This window comes from Amphiura filiformis, chromosome 20, assembly GCF_039555335.1.
Source record: "Amphiura filiformis chromosome 20, Afil_fr2py, whole genome shotgun sequence".
Taxonomy (NCBI): domain Eukaryota; kingdom Metazoa; phylum Echinodermata; class Ophiuroidea; order Amphilepidida; family Amphiuridae; genus Amphiura; species Amphiura filiformis.
Genome location: NC_092647.1, coordinates 40878967 through 40887634, shown reverse-complemented (window position 1 = coordinate 40887634; position 8668 = coordinate 40878967). Strand labels below are relative to the sequence as shown.

The following is an 8668-nucleotide window of genomic DNA, read 5'->3' as shown; positions in this document are numbered from 1 at the left end:
CTTTGAATGAGCATACGGTATGATAAATTATTAAACCTCATATACATATTTATAGGAGAATGACACCAATTCATTGGCCAATCGCTACTTGACGCAACCCAGGGCGTAGCCAGCTTTTTTGGTCAGGGGAAAAATATAATTTCGGAGGCACAGAGCGAAAAGAATTACATTTGCATCATACAATACATAGAGACTGTATGTCTTCAAGCTTCCCAAAGAAGGCTTTATTGTGATGATGCTCGTGCGTAGTGCAAAAAGAAATTGGTATTTTACACTATTTTTGCCCATTATCAGGACAGAAATGGCTTATCTTTGCAACATGCGTGCATAGCGTGCAAAAATGTTATATTTTACAATATTTTGGCCCATGATTGGGCTGATCTTTGGTAGAAAATGGGCTCCTTGCCCGTTTTCTTTTCCTTTTTCCTCCTGATTTTCTCTTTCATTTTTTGTCACACTGCCCCCCCCCCACTGGCTGAAGCTTCCCAAGTCGATTGACCTATCCCCAGTAAGACCTATCTAACTGGACCCACCTATTCACGCTATCATCATCTTTAGTTTAGAGACTCCCTTTCGTGAGCGTCGGACTTGGTATTTTTTATCATGTTTCTCAGTTTGATAAAACAGGAATTAAAAACTTATTCTTAGTCAGTGGGAGTGGTCTAGTTCGTAGACACATTTCTGATTGGACAATCGCATGATTTGGTGCCGTCTATCAGGCCGTGACGACCCCACGTCATCATGCGTCTTGATAATGCGTTACACGCCTGTAGAGGTGTGAGTATGTATCGCGCTAGATGCGTAGACTAGTGCGGAATACGCGAACGCGCAACAGAATACGTGAAGTTGTAAACAAGTTTCGTTCATTTTTAAATGAGGGGAGTTTTTATGACGGTAACTTAGTTTTTGCTTTAAAAATTGTTTACAGTTATTAAAATAATATTTAACTGACTAAGAATGAGAATAAGCGATAAGAATTTTTATTTTGCCTATCCTCTACCTATGATAGACGACAGGCAGATCCAATATTTTTATCGTATTGGACCTGCCTGTCGTCTATCACACGGTAGAGGATAGGCAAAATAAAAATTCCTATCGTTTATTCTCTAATTAGTTATAACAACAACAAAAATGGCAGCAACCACGAAACATGAAAAATAAGTGCTTTGCAGTCCGAAGCAGATTTTGCACTTGAACTAGAATGCTTGATTTCGAAACACTAAGTTATGATTCGTACAGCTGTTCAAGAAGTAGGCCTATTCTGCCCTCCCATGGGAAAAGTGCCCAACTAACATTTTTTGAGAAATGGGGTTATCACCTCAGGAAGGTTAATAGACACTTTATCTACCCATTCAAAACTTAAAATACTTATATTCTAACCCATAACTCTAATAAATACCCAAATTAGGATGGGTTACCATGTACAAGTCAATTTGTTAGTTAGGCCCTTTTGCCATGGGAGGGCAGTATTGCAAGGAGAGGGAATCGCCTCTGTAGAGTCTAGAGGAGCTCTCAAATCCAAAGCTTATCTTTAAGTTAAAAACAGGTAAGACCGTAATTTGGCCTAGCCGAGGGGGTCTGTATGTGCCTATTATCTAATTAAATGTTATGAACTGGTGTCATTCTCTCATAAATACAGGGTGTCCCAGAATGATTTGTACCGTGTTTGCAAAAATAACTAAAAATAGAAGACAGGCAGTGTATCTATTCTTGCATTATAATGTTGGACATGTCTCCTACTTATTCTGTTAATTTCAGCACGCTACCTTTATTTGTTTTGGCGTGGCATGCAATAATGTAAAATCGATGAAAAAGCGACTCGCATACCTCTGAAAAATGGCACAATACGATTAAATGAAGAACGTGGGATGTTTGGCACAGCATTTCGACGACAACTACTGTTGGGGTTGCACCTTAAAGCTTGCCGGAAAGCTGCAATGTTCGCCCAAATGTTCGCTCTAGTTCTTACAGTCTTCCGAGCACCTGAAGCTTCACAGTAAGTTTTTGAAAGAAATCCACGCTGTTGTACAGTAAATTGAAGAGCCGTCTTTTCTGTACCACAACCAGTTCGATCTCTGCAAGCATTTCAAATGACATGGACCTCACACCACAATAACTATATTTAAAACTACCGCCAAAGAGAGAATGGGATTAGGCCACAAATCGTTAATTCCATATAATGATTGCTTCAGTAACGTCATAAATAATAGATAGATATCGGCTATTTAGTGGAAATATGAACAGGGCACAACTAAAATGCCTTCCAAATAACTTTGTGCTGAACGGTTAGTAATGTTACAGATTTTCAAAATAGGTTGCGTTGTCAAAACTTAGAATTCACCATTTTTACGCAATCTTCTATAACTTCTACTAGAAACGTCCAATTTTTAAAATCTAAAAAATCTGAAAAAGCTAATATGTAGAACTTAAAATGCAAAACAATATGACCCTTCAACATGCCCTTCATACCTAAAAAATTCCATCTTTCCCGGTATAGATAATTCTGGGACACCCTGCATGTATGAGGTGTAATAAAACAAATACTATATACATGGTATTTACTTATTTATTTCTTATTAAACCTGGGGTGACCAATCAATGCAATGGCACTGGTCTCCCTTGGTTTTCAGGGAAATAGGGTCACTATTTTTCTATCGGTACTGGCTATTAGCCTACCAACCCTCACCCTCTGGGTTTGAGGTGGTATGCCTGAAGCCAGTACCAAGGGACAAACAGTTTCCACCACTCCTTTCAAACCTTGTGCAATTTGTATACAATTATCTGATATAAATAACGCATTTTCAAAAATGCCTCTTTTAGGGTGGTTCAGATTGTGTCACAATTATGAAGTTTAAAGCTATTGTTACAACCAGGCTCAATTATCATTTATTTCAGTTACTGTTATTTTATGAAATAATCCTTTTCCAGTCAGCTTGAAGCCAAAGAATATGATGGGCTAAACAATCGCTACCCTTGGATTCATGTTTTTACCAGTAGCCAACTAGAGTTCACTCTTTCTATGGCCTCATGAAAGTCCCCACCATCCATCGGATATCAACCATGGTGTTGTCCAGTGCAATTCCAACATATGGTTCAGTTCCTTGACTACTATCAGGTATCTGTTTGTCGCACATCATATCAGCTATCATTTTCCGCTGCAATGTTACTCATGCATCCTTATTTCCCAATTTGGCCCTGCACATTAGAAAAATAAAACAATGAACCATGAACAATTTATAACAGCATCTAACATTTTAATATTTCCAAATATTATAATTTAACAGCTTATATTACATTAACAGGCATTTATGGTACCATTCACCAAGATACATGGTGCTACATAAAATGTGACACGATCAAGGGGAATGAGTCGGATGTCGCCAATATTGATTTTGAGATATTGGCAAAGAAAGTGTTAAAATTCTTTTGTTTTATATTGTTTTCAGCGATTGATAAATTGATGTAACTTTGCAAAGAAAAGACGTATCAACATGGTCAGAAAGCTCTAAATGTCCTCTTTAAAAACATATATGTAAAAGTAAAACTCATTTTCGACTGGGGTCGACATGCGACTCATTTCGCTTGATTGTGTCACAAATATACACAAAAAAGGTTGTTACAGTTAATTAACAAGAGTTATTATAGTTAATCTCCATCATGTTGGGTCAATCATATGGGGTTGAAGCAAGCATTCATTAGTACATGGCAACTATGCTATGTTTATGAGAAAATGTAGTGTAATACTGCATGACTAACCCGTGTGTATTACCCTAGTGCGAAAATTGACCAGTGCAATTTGCTAAGCCGCCTCATGCCTTGATATTTTGACCATTTCTTGGTATGCCATGCTATGCCACGCCCAACTATTCTTCATTATGCCTTGTATTATCTTGTAATGCCTGACTGGTCATTTCTTGCTATACCTGATGATACTTTGCTATTGTTTGCTTGGCTTATATTATACATACATATTCATATCTTTTATTGCATATAAAACCACAGTACAATATAATATATATAATACAAGCGGAGCATAGCAATGCAATAATTACGCAACAATGAAGAATACATACATACATACATACAAATTTGTGCAATCACTGGTCCTTATGTACACTATGGTGCAAAAATGGTCTCATAAGTATGTTTACTTTTTTACAGGAGCTAGATGTCACTACCTGCCTATATAACCGCATAACCAGCAAAATGGAGAAAATTGAGGCATGCAGCATGATTAAGTTCCATTTTAAGGGTTACAGTGCCCAGCAAATCTGTGATAAAATTAAAATTCCTTTTCCAAAAAGCGACAGTGACATATCACAATCACCACCGAAGACAACTTTCATTTCATCATCAATTTTCTAGGCACTGCAACCCTTCAAAAGCAGGATCTTAACAATGCTGCTTGCCTCAATTTTCTCAATCTTGCAGTTTATGCGCAGTAACTGGGCAGCAGGTTATTGGCATCTAATGCTACCTGTAAAAAAAGTAAACATACTTATGAGCCAATTTTTGGAACATAATGTACATACTGACCAGTGATTGCACTGACAAAATTTCATTGATATAGCTCTTTCACTTCTGGGCGATTTCTAAAACTTTTGATACCCCTCGTACTACAAGATTTATATAGCGCCTTTTACATAAAGATCAAGGCGCTTAACAGTGAATGACAAGAACATACAGAATAGGAAACAAAGCATAAAATTAATAAGCATAAAAGTGAGATTTTAAAAGTTTCTTGAAGCTTGTAATTGAGCGTGCACCCCTGATATTACGTGGGAGGCAGTTCCACAGTGGCGGTGCAGCACCTTGCAATGCTCTAGCCCGTCCCCAATTTGAATTCTGCCCACATGAGAAGTGATTTGAGTTTTGTCCATTGATGATCTTGTGACTAGTCCAGAATGAGGTTGTTTTAGCGAGACTAAATCAATGAGGTATTGAGGTGCGGATCCTTCCAGGCATTTGATTATATAGAGGCAAACTTTAAAGTTTGCCTCTTTTTGATGCGTTCTCTTAAAGGTACGTAACCCGATCGACAGCACCAGCCCCCCGATTTTTTTCATTGTTGATGCTGTTTTGGCATCACATAATAGATACTATTATTCTCATTACTATCCTGAAATTTGGCGCTCCAAGTCGATGTATTTCGAGAAATCATGAATCACAGCGGTTTTACAGGTATACCAGTTTGTAAACAATGGTAAATACTTTGGATTTCTGGGAGGGAATTATGAACGAAATATCAGTCACCGCAACAGCTACTTTGGTTTCGCGTCATACACATTCTGTGAAAAAAGCGAACCACACTAACTGCTGAGGAGACGGTGCGCCGTATATAGTTATGAAAACGGCTACAGTAAGCGTGGTGTGCTAAATAGCTCAACTGACTAGCGCGTTTGTTTTTTTACCGAGAGGTACCGGTTCAAAACCGGTCTCGGAAGGTTTTTTTTCCTCTCCATTTTACCCAAACTTTTTTTATATTCATTCATATTGCAAAGGGAAATATATTTTGTTTCCTTTTTTTCTGAAACGGTACGAAAAAAACAACATTTTCCGTTCAATACGGGCCGGGCATTGTCCAGCATGTCAGCATTCGTCATTGCCTGCCCAGAATGCAATTCACGTATACCAAGGTATTGGATTGCAAATTTGGCTATTTATTCACATTTACCCTGAAAATGCTCTCGTTTTTTCACAAAGCAGCATAAAGGAGGCGATATTTGATATTATTATGTAATTTTAAAGACAATCCATATCCAAAACCAATAGGGTTACCCCCCTTAAGGGCAACCAATGCAGTTTATGCATAAGTGGAGATGGACTATCGAGTCTTGCGGCAGAGAAAATCAACTTGACAGCCTTGTGTTGGAGTGACTGCAGCCGATCAAGATCTTTAGATTTGGCTCGATATAAGAGGGCATTACCATAATCAAAACGCGATAGAACAAGAGCTCTGACAACGGCATGGAGTGTGTCATGGTCAAGAAAGCGTTTAATGCGGCGTATGTTGCGAAGATGAGAACTGATGGATGATATCATGCTGTTAATATGCGGAGTCATTGAGAGACGAGAGTCCAATATGATGCCTAAGTTTTGGACAGTATCAGATGGTTTTATGATACTATCACCAACTTTAAGTTCAATTGGGCTAAGAGTACTGAGTGTTTGCATTGTGCCGGTGACAACAAAATCAGTTCTATTACTGTTTAGCTTGAGTTTATTTAAGCGCATCCAGTTATTCAGTTCACTAATGCATGATTCCTGTTTGTGAAGAGCTTCGTGGAGGGCACCTGGTTGTTTAGGGTTGAAAGATGTCAGAATCCGAGTGTCATCAGCGTATAGGTGATAAGTTAGTCCGTATTTGCGAATAATTCCTCCGATAGGAAGCGTATAGATGACATACATACATGTAAGCAGGCCTACAACTGAGCCCTGTGGTATCCCATAACTCAGTGGACGAACTTCAGAGAAAAACCCATCAATGTGGACCTGCGTGACCCTGTTGTTAATATATGAATGGACCCATTTCAGGACATTTCCAGAGATACATGTACCAAGGTTTTTCTTGAGATGATACATCAGCACATCATGATCAATGGTGTCGAATGCCGCAGACAAATCAAGAAGCACAAGTAACACCACCTCCCGGTTGTCTACGGCATTCAACATCTCGTTTTTGATCTTGATGAGCGCTGTCTCAGTGCTCCTATTTGGTGTATATGCAGACTGATTGATTTCACTGAATCCAAGGTTTTTCTTGAGATGATACAGCAGCACATCATGATCAATGGTGTCGAATGCCACGGACAAATCAAGAAGCACAAGTAACACCACCTCCCGGTTGTCTACGGCATTCAACATCTCATTTTTGATCTTGATGAGAGCTGTCTCAGTGCTCCTATTTGGTGTATATGCAGACTGATTGATTTCACTGAGATTGTTCACAGACATGTATTGATTAATTTGTTTACAAACTACCTTTTCAATCAACTTAGACATAAACTTAATATTTGACACAGGCCTATAATTGGCCAACTGATTACAATCCAGGGATGGTTTATTTAGGATATGAGAGATGATTGCCTGACCCAAAGGTTTTGGGAAAACACCTTGAGATAAAGACATGTTGTTCAAAGTAGTGAGGTATTGTACAAAAGTGTCCAGATGATCTTTAAGCAGCCAGGTATGTATGGTATCAAGCTTGCATAATTTAGTTGGACACTTGGAAACCAGTTTATGGATCTCATCCACTGAGACACTTTCAAAGTCTATGAACGAGGAAATATAGGTTTCATCAGCAGAATCAAGTATCTCACTAGAGTTGAAAAAATTGTCTTTATTAAGATCTCTACGTATTATGGCAACCTTAGTATCAAAAAAGTCAGCAAATTTGTAACATAAGTTTTGAGTGGAGTCACAAGATGGTAAAGGTTTACCAGATCTATTCAACAGGGTATTTACAGTTTGAGAAATACCCTTAGCATCAGAATTAGCTAATTTTTCATGATAGAAGACAACTTTAGCTCTCTCAATGAGCTTGTTGACATGCATCCTTTGCTCCAGATAGGCCTGTTTGTCTTCCAGTAAGCCATGTTTTCTCCATTTTCTTTCTAACCTACGTCCCAACCTTCTTTGCTCTCTGATATCAGCATTGTACCATCGATAACGTGGTCTAATAGTATGGTACTTAGTCTCTTCAGGGGCGTGGTTGTTCATAATGGAGCATAACATATCATCAAACTCATTGAGATACTGTTCACAAGAAGCATCAGATGGTAAGGTACTAAGAGTACTACAAAGATCAGACTTGAACTGAATTTGAATTATGGCCTTAAAATTGCGGTATTTAACCATTTTCTTAGACAGGCCTGGTTTAGCAATATCAATTTGACACACAACCATGAGATGATCGGACCAAAAGTCACTTTCAACCTCACAGGAACGCACTAATTTTTCAGATGGTCTAGACATAATGTGATCTAAGATATTCCCACTTCTGTGCGTTGGCTTATGGAGCCTCATGGGTGACATGTAACAAATATTTTTTTGAAAATTATCCCGAGATAATCAGGTTATCTCGGGATAATTATCCCGAGATAATCATGTTATCCCGGGATATAATTATCCCGAGATAATCAGGTTATCCCGGGATACTTATCCCGAGATAATCAGGTTATCCCGGGATAATTATCCCGAGATAATCAGGTTATCCCGGGATAATCATATTATCTCGGGATAATTATCCCGAGATAATCAGGTTATCCCGGGATAATCAGGTTATCCCGGGATAATTATCCCGAGATAATCAGGTTATCCCGGGATAATCAGGTTATCCCGAGATAATCAGGTTATCCCGGGATAATCAGGTTATCATTATCCGGGATAATTATCCCGAGATAATCATGTTATCCCGGATAATCAGGTTATCCGGGATAATTATCCCGAGATAATCATGTTATCCCGGATAATCATATTATCCCGGATAATTATCCCGAGATAATCATGAGATAATCATGTTATCCCGGGATAACATGTTTATCTCGGGATAATTGTACATGTTCAATCTCTTTAACATGTACAATTATCCCGGGATAACATGTTTATCTCGGGATAATTGTACATGTCACAATCTCTTTAACACAGCAATGTTACGCAAATAGCGTCA

The 8668-nt window shown here is 38.4% G+C and overlaps 1 long non-coding RNA gene across 2 annotated transcripts in view; it reads right to left on the bottom strand.

Moving 5' to 3' along the window:
• Window positions 1-998: 998 nt before the first annotated feature.
• The window catches only part of LOC140143069 (uncharacterized), a 30356-nt gene continuing 22686 nt past the window's right edge, over window positions 999-8668 (bottom strand). Inside the window, exon 5 of one of the 2 annotated variants that reach the window (XR_011857610.1) lies at window positions 999-3195. This is a non-coding gene — a long non-coding RNA (uncharacterized lncRNA). The remainder of the gene's footprint in view (window positions 3196-8668) is intronic. The other variant, XR_011857609.1, reaches the window with a different exon arrangement.